This window comes from Dasypus novemcinctus, chromosome 9 (assembly GCF_030445035.2).
Source record: "Dasypus novemcinctus isolate mDasNov1 chromosome 9, mDasNov1.1.hap2, whole genome shotgun sequence".
NCBI classification, from domain to species: domain Eukaryota; kingdom Metazoa; phylum Chordata; class Mammalia; order Cingulata; family Dasypodidae; genus Dasypus; species Dasypus novemcinctus.
Genome location: NC_080681.1, coordinates 125276158 through 125296106, shown reverse-complemented (window position 1 = coordinate 125296106; position 19949 = coordinate 125276158). Strand labels below are relative to the sequence as shown.

Genomic DNA, 19949 nt, shown 5'->3' with positions numbered 1-19949 from the left:
TGGACAAATTCCTAGAAATACATAAGCAGCCCATACTGACGAAAGAAGAAATTGATGATCTTAACAAACCAATCACAAGCAAAGAGATAGAATCAGTCATTAAAAATCTCCCAACTAAGAAGAGCCCAGGGCCAGACGGCTTCACAGGTGAATTCTACAAAACATTCCGGAAAGAACTAACACCAATCCTGTTGAAACTATTCCAAAAAATCGAAACAGAAGGAACACTGTCTAATTCCTTCTATGATGCCAACATTACCCTAGTACCAAAGCCAAACAAAGACACCACAAGAAAGGAAAATTACAGACCAATTTCTCTAATGAACCTAGACGCAAAAATACGTAACAAAATACTTGCTAATCGTATTCAACAACACATTAAACGAATTATACACCATGACCAAGTGGGATTTATTCCAGGTATGCAAGGATGGTTCAACATAAGAAAATCAATCAATGTAATACACCATATAAACAGATTGAGAGAAAAAAACCACATGATTATATCTATAGATGCAGAAAAGGCATTTGACAAAATACAGCACCCCTTCCTGATAAAAACACTCCAAAAGATCGGAATACAAGGAAACTTTTTGAACACGATAAAGAGTATATATGAAAAACCTAAAGCCAACATTGTTTACAATGGCGAAATCCTGAAATCCTTCCCTCTAAAATCAGGAACAAGACAAGGATGCCCATTGTCTCCGCTCGTATTTAACATTGTCTTGGAAGTACTGGCTCGAGCACTGAGACAAGAACCAGATATAAAAGGCATTCAAATTGGAAGGGAAGAAGTCAAAATTTCATTATTTGCAGATGACATGATCCTATATATAGAAAACCCTGCGAGATCTACAACAAAGCTCCTAGAACTCATAAATGAGTTTAGCAAAGTCGCAGGTTATAAGATCAATGCGCAAAAATCAGTAGCATTTCTATACACCAATAATGAGCAAGATCAGGAGGAAATCAAGAAACAAATACCATTCACAATAGTAAATAAAAAAATCAAATACTTAGGAATAAATTTAACTAAAGAGGTAAAAAACTTATACATCGAGAACTATACAAGATTGTTCAAGGAAATCAAAGAAGACCTAAATAAATGGAAGAATATTCCCTGTTCATGGATAGGAAGACTGAATATTATTAAGATGTCTATCCTACCAAAACTGATCTACACATTCAACGCAATCCCAATAAAAATCAACACAGCCTTCTTTAAGGAACTAGAAAAACTAACTATGAAATTTATTTGGAATAAAAAGAGGCCCCGAATAGCCAAAGACATATTGAAAAAGAAAAACGAAATAGGAGGAATCACACTTCCTGACTTCAAAACATACTACAAAGCTACAGTAGTGAAAACAGCATGGTACTGGCATAAGGAGAGACACACAGACCAATGGAATCGAATTGAAAGTTCAGATATAGAACCTCATGTATATAGCCATATAATATTCGATAAAGCCACCAAACCCTCACAACTGGGAGAGAATGGCCTATTCAACAAATGGTGCCTGGAGAACTGGATAGCCATAAGTAGAAGAATGAAAGAGGATTACCATCTCACACCTTATACAAAGATCAACTCAAGATGGATCAAAGACCTAAATATAAGAGCCAAGACCATAAAGACCTTAGAAAGCAGTGTAGGGAAACATCTACAGGACCTTGTAATAGGAAATGGCTTCATGAATATCACACCAAAAGCACGAGCAGCAAAAGAACAAATAGATAAATGGGACTACCTCAAAATTAAAGCCTTCTGCACCTCAAAGGAGTTTGTCAAGAAAGTAAAAAGGGAACCCACACAATGGGAGAAAATATTTGGCAACCATATATCTGATAAGAGACTTATAACTTGCATATATAAAGAACTCATAGATCTCGAAAACAAAAAGATAAACAACCCATTTAAAAAATGGGAAAAAGATTTAAACAGACACTTCTCCAAAGAAGAAATACAAATGGCTAAAAAGCACATGAAAAAATGCTCCAAATCCCTAGCTATCAGGGAAATGCAAATCAAAACTACAATGAGATACCATCTTACTCCCATAAGATTGGCAGCCATGAAAAAAACAGTAGAATACAAATGCTGGAGAGGATGTGAAGAAAGGGGAACACTCATCCATTGCTGGTGGGAATGCAGAAGGATCCAACCATTCTGGAGGACAGTTTGGCAGTTTCTCAAAAAATTATCCATAGATTTGCCATATGACCCAGCAATACCACTGCTGGGTATATACCCATCAGATCTGAAAACAAGGACACAAACCGACATATGTACACCAATGTTCATAGCAGCATTGTTCACCATCGCCAAAAGTTGGAATCAATCCAAAAGTCCATCAACAGATGAGTGGATCAATAAAATGTGGTATATACACACAATGGAATACTACTCAGCTGTAAGAACCAATACACTACAATCGCACGTGATAACATGGATGAACCTTGAGAATCTTATGTGAGTGAAGCAACCCAGGCATTGAAGGACAAATACTATATGACCTCAATGATATGAAATAAGTTAACTGCCTCAGAGAGCTAGAGTCTGGAAAAGTGGCTTACTGGAAATCGGGGGGTGGAGGAAGGCTACGAGTTAATGTCTGTAGGGGTGGAATCTGTGATGAGCTGGGGGTAAGTATGAGCACAAAGAAGGGACAAAATGGGGGCAAGGGGTTACCTTCGGGTGGGGTTTTCTGGGTTTGAGGGGGGCTGGGGATGGGAAGAGGGGTAATATGGTCCAAGAAATAGGTGGGAGGGAGGGACAACATACAAACATGGGAGAGTGCCAGAAGTTCATTGAGAACTAAATGTTGAGTAAAACTTATCAAAGTATAAGTAGGAGGGTTACCTTGTTAGGACGCTCAGGGGGTATGGTCTGATGCGGGACGGACTCCGGAGGGAATAGCTGAAGGCTCATTTTGCCAAGGTGGGTTCTACCATTGGGTGGGGTGGACCCATATCCTGGGGAAGACTAATGCCGTCGAATAGAGAGAACTGTATCTCTCGTGAGAAAGGACGGCTCCCAGGGCATTAGATTGGCAGGCGTTGTGGGCCCTAAGGGGAGGGGAAAATAGACGTGCAATGGATGGAACAAAGGTAAATAAGGGGGCAAAAGAGGAGTTATGTGAGAGTACACGAGAATGAATATAAAACAGCTAATATTACACCAAAAACATATAGGGGACGACAGAACTAATAATGAAAACCATAAGACAAAACATAGGATAACTAAAAAATTTAGAAAACTGTACAACCTAAAGTATGGACCACATAGTAAGCACAAATGTTACCTTGTTTGAAAACTATAGTTTCGGAATCTGTACATCAGTTTCAGGAAATATGATATGAATAAGTTAAAAGATTATTGCTGTGGAAGGGAAAAGGTTTTATGGTGGATCTGGGGAAATACTGTATATTGTATATATGAATTTTGGTGATCTAAGACTTCTGAAACTGACATTATGTTGGGATTCACTTTACGGGAAGTTTTGGATCACAGAGTGGTTCAACAATGGCAGCAGAGGAATACTGATATGGGATGTTATTGACAGGATATATATGGTTGACAGGGAGTTATACAGGGCATATGCCCAGGGTATATGGTAATGTAATGTCTATATATACTCATAGTGGAAACAATTAAAAACAACAGCTGGGGGGGTACTGGGCTCCTGGCCAGGGGGTCACTGTTGTGGGCCCTGGGAGAGCAGCGGCAATCCTCCAGGTGCAACGGCAAGAACCAGGAAGGAAGGAGGGCCCAACAGTGGGCTCTTGATACTAATGGCTACACTTTTGAGCCTATGCACCTGCAATAAGAACAAGGCCTAGAGTAGCATTGTGCCTGGGGGTTTCCTCCTGACAGCCTTCATGTTACTCAAATGTGGCCACTCTCACAGCCAAACTCAGCGTGTAGATGTGATGCATTCCCCCCAGCGTGGGACACGACACCCGGGGATGAGCCTCCCTGGCACCGAGGGATCACTACCACATACCAGCTGAAGAAGCAACTAGAAAATGACCTTGAATTAAAGATTCAATGCGGAACAGCAGAATATACCTGTCTACATATAATAACATGACTTCGGGAAGCGGTTTGACCTAATGTAAGGGGGAAATGGAAAGGAGAAATGAGATTATAAGGCTGTGAGTCTCTAAAAAAGAGTCTGGAGGTTGTCAGAAGGAATACCCCTATGTACAACTGAACAGAGTCTAAGAGACAGATAAGGTAGATACAACCCCAGGTATTGGTTCTTTTGAGGGATAAAGAGACCCACGGGTTCTATGGTCATGGCAGAAGGGGTTCACTGCCATGACAGATGGCCCTTCTTTGGAGCTGGTGTTTCTGCGTGATGGAAATGGACTCAGAGGGGATCTCTTTTCACAAGACTTGCATGCTACTTTATTGGAATTGTAGTTGGTGCTGGGTTTAAGATATATGTAGGGGATTTGAATCTCTGGACTGATAATATGACACCCAGGCCCAGAGCCTCAACAGACTTCAGCTCCTACACTTTGACTTATTGGACTTACTCCACTCAGCTAACATTGAGTTGAAGAAGGTCAACCACCACAACATGGAGCCTAGAGTGTCTACAACTAGAAGCAGGAAGAGTGCATCCAGTACCCATGTGCAATCTAAGCCATCACTTGACATAGGTGTGCAATGGACACAACCAATCCAATGTCCACAGAGAAAATGTGGAATGGGTGTGGGAACGGTAGCCATGGGGGCTGCTGGGTGTGGGGAACGGGAGGAAGAGATGAGATGTGGAGGCGTTTTCGGGACGTGGAGTCGTCCTGGATAGTGCTTCATGGACAATTACGGGACACTGTAGATCCCCCCAGGGCCCACTGGATGGAACGTGAGAGAGTCTGGGCTATGATGTGAACCATTGACTATGGGGTGCAGTGATGCTCAGAGATTAAATTACCAGGTGCAATGGATGTATCACGATGATGGGAGAGAGTGTTGCTGTGGGGGGAGTGGGGGGCGGGGGCGGTGGGGTTGAATGGGACCTCATATATTTTTTTTATTGTAATTAAAAATAATAATAATAAATAAATATTAAAAAAAAAAAAAAAAGACAGGTGCTGCCATCGTCAACCTGTTACAAAGGGAAGGTGGGATAAGAAAGCAAGGTATAAAAGGCATTCCAGGAGCAGGGCTTGAGAGTTTGCAACGTGAGGCACTGAGCTGAATGGTTGCCCTGCATCCCTGTGACAAGCTACTGTCGTTGTCTTCAGTTCAGAGATGAGAAAACAAGCTGGGGGACATTAAGTAACTTGCCTGAGGCCACACGCTAAAAAGTGGCAAGCCCAGCACGCAGGCCCCGGGGCCCCTGCATAAATAAAATTATGGGAAGAAGTCACCTAACAGGTTAAGAAGCTTCGTGCTGGAATTGTAGATCCCTCACATTTCCTTTGTTTGCTTTGCTCCTTTCTCTAAATTACCTATGGTAATACACACTATTTTTGTAATGGGGAGGGGGAGAAGTTTTAATACAGCCAAAAGGTCGAAGTGTAAAGGGGTAGACCTTTTGGAAGCCAATTTGTCAACATCCATTTACAGCTGGAAATTTGACTTATTCTTTCAACTCAGCAGTTCCAGTTTTAGCAATTCCAGTTTATTTACATACCTCTGCCTCAAGCCGGCAGAGGTATGTAAATAACAATGTCTAAAGCAGTGGATTATAGAAAAAGTGGAAATACCTTCAAAGTCCTAAAATAGGGAATTGATACAAAGGTTGGCTCAGGCATACAGTTGAACACAATACTAGGTAACATCAAAAAGAACCCTATGCTGGAAGCAGGGTGGCTCAACTGATAGAGTGTCCATCTACCATATGGAGGGTCCAGGGTTCGATCCCCAAGGCCTCATGTCCTGTGTGGTGAGCTGGCCCACGCACAGTACTGCCGTGCGCAAGGAGTGCCGTGCCATGCAGGGGCACTCCCACGTAAGGGTGCCCCACGTGCAAGGTGTGAGCCCTGCAAGGAGAGCCACACTGCATGAAAAAGCGCAGCCCGCCCAGGAGTGGCGCCGCACACACAGAGAGCAGACAACTGGAGGGAAGGGGAGATAAATAAATAAAATAAATCTTAAAAAAAAAAAAGAACCCTATGCTAATTGACCTGAGCATGTTAAATCGTTCATGAGATCAACCATAACTCCTTTATTTACTATTAATAAATAATTATAGCTTTCAAAAAAGATCATTCATGATATATTAATAAAGGGAAAATATAAAACTTTATGTACCAAATTGATCTCATTTTGGTAAAAAACCCTTTTATACAAATGCATTCATTAAACTATCCAGCTGTTTAGAAAAATAATGCTATGAATGCTTAATTTCAATTGTGATAAATGCTTCCTAGGAGAAGCAGGGGCTCCTCTCAAAGTGTGAACACGGGTGAGGAGTCCCAACCCAGTCTGCAACTGACACGGGTGGGAACTGGAGGGATGCACACCAAAACGCTTTATGAGTTTCATTTTTCTTTTTAGTTATCTTAATTGTCTAGGTGTTTTTCCCTCCTACAGCAAAGGTGGATTACCTTGGCAAAATATTTGTTTTTAAATAATTTTCAAAACCAAAAGGAAAGACACAAATGCAGAGGAAGAAAGGGCCAAGAACATGTGAGTTCGGGGACTCCAGGAAGATACACCTTCCTGGGAGCAGAGTCAACGGCCTTGGCAAGGCCGAGCAGCCTTGAAAATGACCTTCCATGTCTGATGGGAAACTTCTAGTTGTCGTTATTTGTCTCCACCCCCCTTCCTCTCTGAGTCCTGGCCCTCGGTTCCCAGTGCCCCCACCTGGATGCTGTTACCTGGATTTTCCAGGGGTCCTTCAAAGTCAGCCTACCCCAAACTTGTTCCACCATCATCCACCCGTCCACCCCAACCCAGGTGTCTTTCTAGATTTTCCCTTCCTCTCCCTGTGCACATTTAAGCTGACTTTTAAATATTCCTTTGACGACACACTCTCTTCTCTGGCCTCAAAGCCCCAGCCTCACCTGGCCTCCCACATCCCTTGCCCGGACCAGCTCAGCTCAGCCCCACCCCTGAACCCACCCTCCACGCCCCCACCGCGCCGCCAAGTGACCATGTGACTCAATGGTTCCCATCTCCTGTGCAATAGTCTAAGTTCTTTAAAGTATTGCAAATAATGATGCAATACGCATCCATGCACATTGAGCTTGTTTTTGTCATTTGAATTATTTACTTGGGATAGATTCCCAGGAATGGAATTCCAAGGTTGAAGAATAATGGGTATCTTTACACAGTAACACTTCTACACTTCTGCACAAATGCACTTATTTCCCTCCATTTTTCTACAACATCAATGTTTTCAGGGTATTAAGAAAAAAATATTACTTTTGTGCCCTGATGTGGCTTCTATGGTCTTTTTTTTCCCTCTCTTAAATCATGTCCAAGTTATCAGAAATCTCTTTGAGAAAGATTAATTTTGAAAAACTACGTAGTTAAGCATCCCCCTCTGTCCAGTGTTCTGTTGGTTTTTTTCCGATGTTGTGCTCACAAGCATATTGCTTTAGGTTATAGAAACTTTTCTTCTATTTTCTAATTTGCCATCATTTCATAAGTTTTGTGATGTGGCAATTTCTCCCCAGTGAGCTCTTTTTAAAAAACGGCAGGAGTGGGTGGGGGCCTGGCCTTACTTCTTCTAGGCTCTCCAAGGCACGAGGAAAAATAAAAATTGCAGGAGGAGGTCACCTGCCTTGTTTTGGGCAATTCATTCTCATTGGCATATTGAACCATTTTCTCCTTTTAAGGGGGACGATAATTTAATAGGAGCTCTGAGTCTGGAGATACGGAAGCTCTCCTTTGAACTGACCTTTCAGCAGCTTTGGCAAACTTTGGACTGCCCTAGAATTTTCACCAGAATGAACTGATAACTGACTAAGGGACAGTTCTCCCCTCCCTCTGTGGAATTCTTTCTGGAATTCTATCCAAGGACACCAGTGCCATGGGTGCTTATAAATGCTAGACTGATTTTGGATGATCACTTTGGGGCTTGTGGAGAAATTTCCTACGACCTTGCATTATCACTCTCAGCCACTGGCTTCAAACAGAGCTTACCATCTCCAGGTCAAGTGCACATCTGCAGCCACACAGGCTGATCCAGAGCAAGGAACGGGCTGGGAAACGCTTTAAAATGCCTGTCTCCACCCTCCAAGCCTGCGACCTGCTCTCTCACCTTCACAAGGGAACTCCCCTCTCTTCCCACCACAAACACATAAACCCACCCACACTAGTCCCCATCTCATCTTCCTTGCTGCCTGCTCGGTGCAGTTCCTGGAAGGTCCCCAGCTCCTCCTGCCCCAGGAAGCCCCTTGCACATGCTTGTCTACTTTGCTGGCCCTGCCTTCTGCGCCCACCCCTCCTCCTGCCTCCTAAATCTTCCAGAAGCCTTCCTTCCTGTCTCAGCAACTCGGTGCCTCCAGAAAGCTCTTGATAGTCAGAGCCCCCGGCACCATGTCCCGCTCTCCAGAGGGCCACGAGTGTGGCTTTACGTTGTTTTGGTGGCCCAGTGAAGTGGCTGACCCCAGGAGGGGACACTGCCTAACTTTCACAACCGGATCTGATCACCCCACTCTGCTTTCACCACTTAGCATAACATTTATTAAACACACGTGCAGTGGGGAGGCACAATAAAGAAAACTGGCATCGCGAGTGAGAGGACAGCAGAACGGGCAGGGGCAGGAGCCTGGAGGGTGCCCTGGCTTGACTGGCACCTCTATCCTTTCATTGCTGTGTCTCAGCAGAAGATAAAATACTTGTGAAGATTAAAAGGGATGAGGAGGGAAAACGCCCTTCATATTGGGCACACAGGACATGCCCAATCAATGCTCGTCTCCATCCACTTCAACACAGACGACAGGCACCTCTGCTCCGGCAGGCGCAGCCCATTCTGGGAGAGGGGCGCCGGGCCACCCTGCTAGAATCTTCATTTCCCGGTCTCCCTTGCAGCTCGTGGGACCCTTTTGACAAGTTCTCACCAATGTGACCTACATACAGCAAGTTACAGCAAGGGCTGCACCTTCCTGGTACAGCATGACCTCCTTTCCGTTCCTTTCCTTCTCCCCTCTCCCTTTCCCTTTCTTTCCCTTCCCTGAGCTGGAAACAGTCTTGGCAGGAGCCTGGCTTCAACCACAGAGCAGAGTCCCATTCCCTGGAACTGGGGAAGAACCACAAGTATGAGCTGCGGGAGCAGAGGCTCCTTGCCGGCCTACATCACCTGGACTCTTTTGGGAAAAGGGGAAGGCTTTGCCCTGGGGGGCTTTTCGTTATAGCAGCTTCGCCTTTACCTCACCAATCAAGAATGGTTGGGGAAGCTTTGACCAAGACACTGGTTTTGCCTTGTACACTGAAGGATGAGTAGGAATTTATCAATGAAGGGGTGAGGTGGGTGCAGACTCCAAGCAGAGGGAGCGACATTATATGCAAGTCTGGGAGATGGAAGTCCATGGCTTATTCCAGCCCAGTGTTTCCCCATTAGAATTCCCTATCGTTAAATACACAGATTCCTGGCTCCGACCCAGCCACCAGCTCCCTCTTTCTTTATCAGAATCCACAGCAGAAGGGCCAAAGAATGAATTTTTACCAAGTGCCTCAGGTCATTTCTAGTGAGTTTGGGAAACACTGGGCTGGTCATACAGTCATCTGGAAGTGGGCTAGGAAAGGTAGATTGAGCCAAAGGTGAATGGTCTTAGATCCCATCAGGAATCCCAACTTTATCAGGTAGGCCAGGTACTGCCTCTTATCTTTACTTTTGGGGAAGAAGTCATAAATTCTTTTAAAAATGTCACGAAAGGTAGAAACCCTTTCTCCAGAAAATGCTTCCTCCGCCCCGCATGTGAATACATTTTCAGGGACCCAAGAATCCGCCCTTTGGACCCCAGTGTAAGAACCTGGGAGATGGCAATTTCAATCGAGAGAGGGTCCCGATCAGATCAAAAGACAATTCTCACTGCAATGTCCACACGGAGAGGGTAGGAGGGGGCTCCAGGCAGGAAGTCCAGCTGACAAGGTTGATGGAGGATGGAGTCTGAGCCAGGAGGCGTTCACAGGACCAGGTGGCGTTCACAGGAACAGAGGCGCTAGATTAGATAGGAAGAGGAGGAGGAGGGCGGGTCCTGCTGACTAATCCCTGGATAAGAGTCTGCAGGGGCCAGAATTCAAAGGTGAGGGATGTTTCCAGCAGGGAGAAGGAAGGGCCAGAGGGCTGGGGGGGTTGGGGGGGGGCAGGGGCAGTGACTTCAGTGCTTTAACGTATCCAGTCTACGTGAGGAGTGGAAAGATCCAGGGGAATTCCAGTAGCCATGCCAGCAAAGCAGCAGGAACTCGAGGCAGAAGTTCAGAAGTGGGACCAGGCTGAAATTCAGCGGCCCCTTGAGCGTGGGTGACAGATGCTACACACAAGGATCCACGGTTTCCTTCATGGAGAGGCTGCAAAATGAGAGAGAGAGGAGTAGAAACCTACCCCCAAGGGACAGGTGGAAGGAGAGTAGAGAGGAAGAGAGCAACGGGTGTGTGTGTGTGTGTGTGGAAGGGAGAGACAGACAGACAGACACCAGGGGTAGAAACTTCTTGCAAAATGACCCCGAAAGAAACCACTGGGTTGAGTGATTCAGGGGACACCCTACATCCTTAAAGGAGTCTTTTGATGAACTATGCAAGTGAATGTCCTTGTGGGCACTGGATACTGAGGCTATAAATACTTATTTAGGGATAAGTGCGTCACCAAAAAAAACCAAATCTGGGCTTGGGAAAGAGAGACTTTAATCAAAAGGACCTCTGCAGAGCGGGAAGGGGCTGCAGCAGTAGAGGGAGGGGCCCAGGCAGCTGAGGAGCTCTGCCTAAGGGCTGCAGGCATATGGGGGTGTAGGGCAGGTGCAAGGGGGTTTTCTCTTCTAGAGGAGCAAAGCAAGTGGGATGACTGGGATGAGCGCGTGGCGTGAGGATGAGTCTGCTGAAGCAGCCCCTCTTCTGGGAGGTGCCCTTGGCGTTTGGGGGTCTGGAAGAAGGAGAGATGCTTAACTAAGGTTTGGTCAACAAGCATTTTGTTCCGGGTGACCCGCGGGGACAAGCGGTTCAGCTAAGTAAGCATTTATGAGACAAAGAAGGGGGATGCGGAGGTGTGAGTCCTGCCTTGTCTCGGAAACAAGGGGGCACCCGTGAGTCTCACCCAAGTCACCTTACCCTTTGCGGGCAGCCACTTTCCCAAACAGAAAGGATACCAGGGGATTTCTAAACCTTTGCTGCTTCCCAAGGATGGCAGGGCTTGGGTAAAATTTAACATGTCGAGGGACATGACGACTGCAATTTACTTGCAAGTGGTTTAGGAAAAACAATACGTGTATATGAATATTTTGGGGGGGATGATAAAGCAAGGGCGGTGAAACGTTAAGTGGTGCGTCTGGGTGAACGGTTTGGGGGCGCTCTTGGTTATATTCTTGCAACTCTTGTTTAAGTTTGAAACGATGCCCAGAGCACAATCACCTTGCAGCGAGGAGTCCGTTTAGGGCCGCGCTAACGGTGCCAACTAGACAGCGCGGTCAGCACCCATCGAGGGCGCTTTGGAGAAACTGGACGGCGAAGGAAAGGAAAAGGAGGGGGTGACCATCTGAGGGGTGGGATTTTTTAAAGTTGGGGGGCAAGGAGAAGGAGTCGGTGCTAGAGCCTACTAGCAGACTGCAGCAGTTGTGGGGCGCAGGTGAGCGTCTCCTCGGGCGGGCGGGCCGGGGCGCAGGGGCGCAGAGCCCGCGCTGCTGGAAGCCGGGGCACGGGCGCGGTGGGCGCACGCCGACAGCTCGGGCTGGGCCGGGGGGCTCCAGAGGCGTGGCCCGGGCGCGCTCGCCGCCGCGGGAAGCCGTTGCCCTTTTAAGGCGCGGGGCCGCCCGCGCTGAGTCAGCCGCGCGCGCCCGCCCACGTGGGTGGGTGCGGACCCGCCCGGCCCCGCGCCGCTTCCTCCGCGCGCACGCGGGCGGCGAGGGGGCCGGCCGGAAGTGGGCTCTCAGGCGCGGGACGCTTCCTGTCCCGGGAGCCAGGCGTCTTCACGCTTTGATCAAAGTTATTTTTATGCGTTTAGAATTTTTCAAGTGCGCACTTGTGCGGCGGCGCTTTCTGGTGGCGCTGGTCCTGGAGGAAATGGACGCGGTTATTTATAACCCGTGCTTATTTTACTGCACGGCTGAACGCGGGCTTCCTGTACGTGCTAGAGCGGGGGTGGGCCCGGTTTTCCTACCACAGCACCCATTTACGGGGTTTGCAGCTCGGGGCGCCTCCAGCATCGGGGAAGGGGGAAGGCGGACGCTGTTTAGGGGCTCCGCTGCGGGGAGACATCCACACACCCTCCTCCCCCGCCCCCCAGACCCCAGATGTAAAATCAGAGCAACCGGGGCACCTGAAAGCTGCAGGTGTGGCACATGGTTGGGTCTAGGGTGAGGCAAGTGGGCGCAAAATTTAAGGGGAGGGGGAGCGCAAAAAAAACCCAGTCGTCAAGATCAATTAACACTTTAATGAGCTATTTTAAAAACTCAAAATCAATGCAAACAATTCATGATGAACAAAATGTAAAGAAAGAATGGCCCCCTCAGAGGGGAGGCCTCTCATGCCCCCACCTCTCTCCTCCACCCCCTTTTTCACCAGGGCCTTTCCTGGGTGGGCTGTAGCCCACCCGCGGGTTTCCCTTCTTGAGGACGCAATACTCTTTATTTTTTATTTTTTTATTCATTTTTTAAAAAAATATTACATTCAAAAAATATGAGGTCCCCATTCACCCCCACCACCCCCACCCCACCACTCCCCCCACAGTAACACTCTCCCCCATCATCATGACACATCCATTGCATCTGGTGAGTATATCTCTGGGCACCGCTGCACCCCATGGCCAATGGTCCACACTATAGCCCACACTCTCCCACGTTCCATCCAGAGGGCCATGAGAGGACTTACAATGTCCGGTAATTGTCCCTGCAGCACCACCCAGGACAACTCCAAGTCCCGAAAATGCCTCCACATCTCATCTCCTCCTCCCATTCCCCGTACCCATCAGCCATCATGGTCACTTTTTCCACACCAGTGCCACATTTTCTCGATTATTAACCACAATAATTCATGAATAGAATATCATTAAGTCCACTCTAATCCTTACTGTATTCCTCCTTCCTGTGGACCTTGGCTTGGTTGTGTCCATTCCACATCTGTGTCAAGAGGGGGCTTAGATTCCACATGGATACTGGATGCGATCCTCCTGCTTTCAGTTGTAGGCACTCTAGGCTCCATGGTGTGGTGGTTGACATTCTTCAACTCCATGTTAGCTGAGTGGAGTAAGTCCAATAAATCAGAGTGTAGGAGCTGAAGTCTGTTGAGGCTCAGGGCCTGGCTATCATATTGTCATTAGAGTATTGCTTTGTCCTCTGAGCATGTCTTCGCCGCCAGTTCCCTGGCCCTTTGGTGGATCAGAAGGGATGTGCCACAAAGCCCCAGGCTTCTAGGTGGCGCCACATTCTGGGAGGGGGAAGAATTGGCGATGGGGGATTTCCCTCATGGACACCTTCACACAAATGTGGCTCACCGCAGGGACCGCCAGCTGCAGCCCCCTGGTCTCTCTTCCAGCCTCCCTTGGCCACCACCCTTTGGCCCCTTTTCCCCTTTTCCCTTTGGCCCCTGTTGCAGTTAATATTATTGATGAATTCCAAAAAGAAATATTGGATCATGCTTGTAATCTGATCTGTATCTGGGCATGATCAAGCTGTAATTAGGGCGTGGAGTCCCCAGCCCTTGGTGGGTGGGGACTCGCAGATAAAAGGACAAAGGACAGAGGTGAGGGCTTCTGATGGAGTTTTGATGTTGGAGTTTGATGCTGAAGCCTTAAGCTGGAGCCTGGGAAGTAAGCTCACAGAGGAAAGAGAAGCCAGCCCCAGGAAGAGAGGAATGCTGAAGCCAGAGTAAAGCAAGCCCCAGGAACATAGGAACCCAGGAAGCCTGAACCCTCGCAGACATCTGCCGCCATCTTGCTCCCCATGTGAAAATAGACTTTGGTGAGGGAAGTAACTTATGCTTTATGGCCTGGTATCTATAAGTTCCTACCCCAAATAAATACCCTTTATAAAAACCAACCAATTTCTGGTATTTTGCATCAGCACCCCTTTGGCTGACTAATACAGCCCCTGTCTAGCCACACTTCCTACGTTCATTCTCAGGAGAGATGCTTGGATTTAGGAACATGGAACTTTGGAATCCTGCTCTCAGATGACCCTCATCCCCTTGGATGGGTCCCACTCTGACGTGGCAGCTACAGGGTCAGGCTTTGGGGAATCCAATTTAAGTTTTGATTCTCCCTCAAGGGAAGACGCACACCAAATCCCACATGATGCCAAAACCCCTCATCACAGAGGTGGCTTGGTAGATGGGCGTTTCCTACTGTGCCCAATCCCTGGTGAAGTGGGGACCCCCGGAACCTGCTCCCCTCTCCTTCCACCCCAGTGCTTGTTGGGACATGTGCTCTGTCAAAGAGAGGGGCATTTAGAAGTGTGAAAATACAAGGTGTGCCACACAGTGATGATTCCAGGTGCTCCGCTCCTGCCCCCTCCTGTGTATTACCACTGTCCTCACAGAACTTTCCCCAGGGCCCCCAGTGAGGGTACAGACCTATGGACCTGGAGACAGTTGTGCAGAAACTCTGGAATTTGACCTGAATGTTCCATGCTTTGCTCTAGGATGGGCTTCCTCGGGTGGGGGAGTCTCTAAAGGCCAATCTTGGGGTTCTTGGCACCATTTGGTTCTTTTTACATTTGCCTAGAACAACTAGATGTTACAATATTCCTCAGGAGTCAGTCTCTGGACTTTATTTTACATTTATTCTGAAACAACCCATGTTGGCTGAAGTCATCCCTCCTCAAGCTCTAGAATGGGGGTTTGGAGAGGGGGCGTTAACAATGAAAACCCATTTGCCTAAAAGGAAAGAACAGAGTATAATGCTCTTTTTGTTTGATTTTGCATTTATTCCTTCCAGAAAATGGATCTGTGGGTGGGAGCAGATGGATTGCAGACCCACGGTACGGGGCAGGGATTCTAGAACCTTTTGAGCTTTCCTTGTGGAGTCCCAACAAGCAGCTCTGGGGCCTCCTTGTGCACATTTTGTTTAGGGTAAAGAGAAAGTGCAAAGGGAAGAGAGCATTGAGCGGTGTGTGTGTGGTTGTTTGAAGGGTAGTTTCAATTTATTAATGAATCCGAGAAAATAGCACAAAGTGACTGTGAAGGGCCGAGAAAGATTGACAGGGGCTCATTCTGTCCTTTTCTCCCACTATTACCAAATAACCCCCCCTGGATCTCCCGGAAGGTGCCTCTGTGATGAGGGAAGGCCAGTCCTGCGGAAGCACAGCACTCTTCCCCCTCTGAGTTCTGGATGGGAAACTCCTTCCCTCTCCCCAGGCCACCTTACCCCAAGGAAGGTTTCCCTCTTGGGACCATAGACCTACACTTCTAAGACCCAGAAAACAGGGCTTTTGAGGAAGCATCTTCCCAATTTGAAGCTATACTTTTTCACACCTTGGATTTTTCTTTATTTTGTTTGAAAGAGCACATCTAGGGTCAGACTGCACGCGCAGCCCATTAGATGCTCTTCTTCTCTTGTGCTTAATAGTGCGGATCCAGGTTTATCGCTTGCAGACTAAGAGAAAACGGTAAGACTTTACATTAGAGTTTTCCAAAGCATGAACGTGTATCATCTATTCTGATCCACGCCACAGGCTAAACTGGCCTAGCTGGGGGCGGGATGCTCCCGCAAACACTGCCCTCGCCTGGATGCTGGCACCGCCACGGGATTCGGGAACTTCACGCGTCTTTGCCAGGGAGACTGTTTGCTCTCGGCAGATTGCCAGCCTTGGATGTTTTCTCTTCTCATGTCTGTCCCGTCTGAGGAGAATGGTGACTTCGTTCTGTCTGTGGAAGGCTCTGGGTTCTGGGCTTCGAGGTTCTTGGCTTATGTCACATAAAAGAATTAAGGGGCAGTGGACTTGGCCCAGTGGTTAGGGCGTCCGTCTACCACATGGGAGGTCCGCAGTTCAAACCCCGGGCCTCCTTGACCCGTGTGGAGCTGGCCCATGCGCAGTGCTGATGCGCGCAAGGAGTGCCCTGCCATGCAGGGGTGTCCCCCGCGTAGGGGAGCCCCACGCGCAAGGAGTGCACCCCGTAAGGAGAGCCGCCCAGTGCGAAAGAAAGTGCAGCCTGCCCAGGAATGGCGCTGCCCACACGGAGAGCTGACACAACAAGATGACGCAACAAAAAGAAACACAGATTCCCAGTGCTGCTGACAACAGAAGCGGACAAAGAAGAAGACGCAGCAAATAGACACAGAGAACAGACAACCGGGGTGGAAGCGGGGGGAAGGAGAGAGAAATAAATAAATAAATAAATCTTAAAAAAAAAAAGAATTTAAGGACACACCATGGTGTAGGCAAGGGAGCAGAGTTTATTAAGCAACGGGAAAACTAGAAAAGTCCACAGACTGAGACATAGGCTGGGGCGTGCTGCAGGTGCGATGGCGGGTCCCCAGGTTGGGGCTTTTTAAAACCTTCCCCTGCCACCCCCCTGTCATAATGTTGGGGAGGGGTCCAGCTGTTGCTGTTCCGATTGGTGGCCCCGCTTGTTAGCTCTCAGGGGCCAATGGTGAGGCCTTTTGTTTGAAGGCACCCGGGCCTCCCCGTTGACCCTGGAAAGAGTTGCAAATGAGATCTCGTGGCCAGGTCTCGGGGGCCTCTCTGGCAGCCTCAGGAAGGCCGTGGGGCTGCCGGGCTTGCCTTCCACAGGGCCTTCAGCCGGGACCCAGGCTGCCCTCTGCCTGCCCTAACCGCCGTTCAGCTGGGCGTCTGCTAAAGCCTCGTCACCCGGTGGGCCCCGGCCGTTACCCAGAGAAGGCAAAGCACCCCTTCTAAACTCTGACTGCAGCCATGCTTTCTTCGCTTGATTTCATTCCTTTATGTTCTACTAAGCGCTATGTTTTGAATAGTTAGGACGTTTATAAAGCTCACAAGAGCAAAAAGACAAGAAGTATTTTAAATGTTACAGGAGGTCTAGCTCTATTTTATCTACCATGTTTTCTGTGATTTAGGCCTTATTTTTCTATGCATCTAATGAAATTCCGTTTTCTTACTGTCAAATAAAAAACAAATCTGGGCTTGGTAAGGAGAGACTTTAATCAAAAGGACAACTGCAGAGGGAGGGGGAAGGGGCTACAGCGGTAGAGGGAGGGCCCGGGCAGCGGGAGGCAGCTCAAGGGGTAGGTGAAAGGGGGTTTTCTTTTCCAGAGAAGCAGAGCAGGTGTGGGGAATGGGATGGGAGGGTGGTGTGATCAGGTAGCAGGTCTGAGGACCGTGTCTGTTGAAGCAGCTCCTTTTCTGGGAGGTACCCTTAAAAATTCAGGAGTCTGGAGGAAGGAGAGAAGCTTAACCCAAGTTTGGTCAACAGGCATTTTGTTCTGACGGATCCGTGGAGACGAGCAGTTCAGCTGGGCGTCTATGAGACAGTGAGTGCGGGTGGGCAGGGTCTGTGTCGTAGACAAGGAGCACCCATGAGTCTTACGTAAGCCCCATGGGGTGGGGTGGGGGATTCTTTGCAGTAAACTATTTTCCAGAATACGAAGGGTCAGGGTATTTCTCAAACTTTGCTGTTTTCCAGAAACACAGGATTTGAGTAAGGTTAAACATTCTCATTATCATAATTCTTCAGGAGGTGGGAAGAAAATGCTTAAAGTGCAGTTGTGTAGAACACTGGACTTGTGGAAGGAAACGTCCTCAGTAAGCATCCCTGACCAAGGTCCTGCACAGGAGCAAGTGTCAGTCTTGGGATCAATTAAAATTCACTTGAGAAGGTGACCAAGTGTGGCGGTCACAGACTGCCTGAGGCGGCACTCTGTCTTCTCCATTATGCACAATTCGAGAAGGACAAAAACTGACTGAAGCTGTTTACCCTGGAGCTGAATTTCGGTGACTGTCCAAGCCCGGTGCAGGGCAGGGGAGGTGCCTGAGGGGTTGAGGAGCTTGGCTCCGCATCACTGGTGGGCTAGGACTGGGCTTTTGAGGTAACCTAGAAATAAAACAGGCTTCCTCTTAATTGCTAAATAATGGCAATTACGTCAACCATAATTTATTTCAACCTCCCTAGTTTGGAATATGTAATAACTTTCATACATGTTGTAAAAAATGGTTTTGCAGAGCAAGAAAGATCAGAGGGAAAGCATTCAATCTAGGTTAGAGGAAAACATGTTTGTCATGATTTTAGAGGCCCTCCTTTGTTTATTAGTAATTCAATGTTGATTTAAATTGTTCTTCTAGGTTCCCTAAGGAAATCTGCCAGTGTTTCCATGGAGCAAAAATCTGGTAACCCCTGGTTTGCGTTTCTATACAGTTTTGAGTGTAAGGAAACCAAATTTATTTTAGAAGTCTATAATTAGATTCATTGAAATGGATGATGCTTTAGATTAATCTGATCATACAATTTATTACGTGTTATATAAATAACTTGAGGAAAGAAGCATTCAATGTGTCAGCACAGTTTGGAACCCTTTGGAAAATTCTTTCTAGATCTTTTGTATACTCCCGAGCAGCCCTAGGAGAGTGTTCATTTCCTGAGTCTGAAGACAAACAAATCAGAGCCTTTCCCCGATTGCAGAGATTCACAAGTTTAAACAAAACAAATGTGAACGCTGCTCTTCCTTGGAGGATTCTCTTCCACTTGCCTGGTGACTCACCGCCTGGAGGCTGTTAGAGCTGTCTAATTGGCTGCGATTTGCTGGTCCTGGCCAAGGCTTTATTCAGCTCCTGGGTAGGAGGAAAGGTGAAAGTGTAAGAAGGAAGTAGCTTACAGCTTCCTCCAGATGGGACGGGGCGGGGACAAACCTGAGCCCACAGTTTAGCTCAGCAGAAAGCCAAGGAGTCAGTGTGTCTTCATCATTTCCGTCATCGTCGTCGTTCTCTCCATCGTCATCGTCGTCGTTCTCTCCATCGTCATCGTCATCTCCACCATTATCGTCCTCATCTCCATCATCACCATCCTCCTCTTCATCAGCACCGTCATCATCTCCATTGTCATCGTCATCACCTCCATCAGCACCATCATCATCACCACTGTCCCTCCCACTGGTGCCTGCACGTGCCAGGTCGGCAGGTGAACGTCACGTCCTTCCTCTCACAGCCTTGTGGGCTCAGCATCCCTCTTGGGATCGCATTCCTACCCAAGATGCCAAAATGACAGTTCCAGTGACGAGCAAGGAGTGTGGTTAGGCGTGTCTTCCTGCCTGAGAAGAGCAGCAAATCTAAACTGGTGACTGTCCAAAGAGAAGGTAAAATAGGGAAACGGACTTTGGCCCAGTGGTTAAGGCGTCCGTCTACCACACGGGAGGTCTGCGGTTCAAACCCTGGGCCTCCTTGACCCGTGTGGAGCTGGCCCATGCACAGTGCTGATGTGCGCAAGGAGTGCCCTGCTACACAGGGGTGTCCCCCGCATAGGGGAGCCCCACGCGCAAGGAGTGCACCCCGTAAGGAGAGCTGCCCAGCGCGAAGGAGGGAGCAGCCTGCCGAGGAATGGCGCCGCCCACACTTGCCCTGCCGCTGACGATAACAGAAGCGGACAAGGAACAAGACGCAGCAAAAAGACACAGAAAACAGACAACCGGGGGAGGGGAGGGGAATTAAATAAATAAAAATAAGTCTTTAAAAAAAAAACAAAAAACAAAGAGAAGGTAAAATAGGTCTGAAAACTCTCTGTGTTTTGGCTTCTCAGAAAGGATGTAGCATCTCAGAAATAGTTTGTTCATTCATTCAACACATGCCTTTCATGCCTCTGCTGTGCATCTGGGGTAGATGAGACACACGTGACTGACAGTGTTACACTTTACCCAAACCCCATGTTT

The 19949-nt window shown here is 47.8% G+C and overlaps 1 long non-coding RNA gene across 2 annotated transcripts in view; it reads right to left on the bottom strand.

Moving 5' to 3' along the window:
* Positions 1-16303: 16303 nt before the first annotated feature.
* The window catches only part of LOC131279852 (uncharacterized), a 34702-nt gene continuing 31056 nt past the window's right edge, over positions 16304-19949 (bottom strand). The window contains exon 3 of one of the 2 annotated variants that reach the window (XR_011649768.1): positions 16304-17554. This is a non-coding gene — a long non-coding RNA (uncharacterized lncRNA). Of the gene's footprint in view, positions 17555-18518; positions 19335-19949 lie in introns of those variants that run through there. The other variant, XR_009187345.2, reaches the window with a different exon arrangement.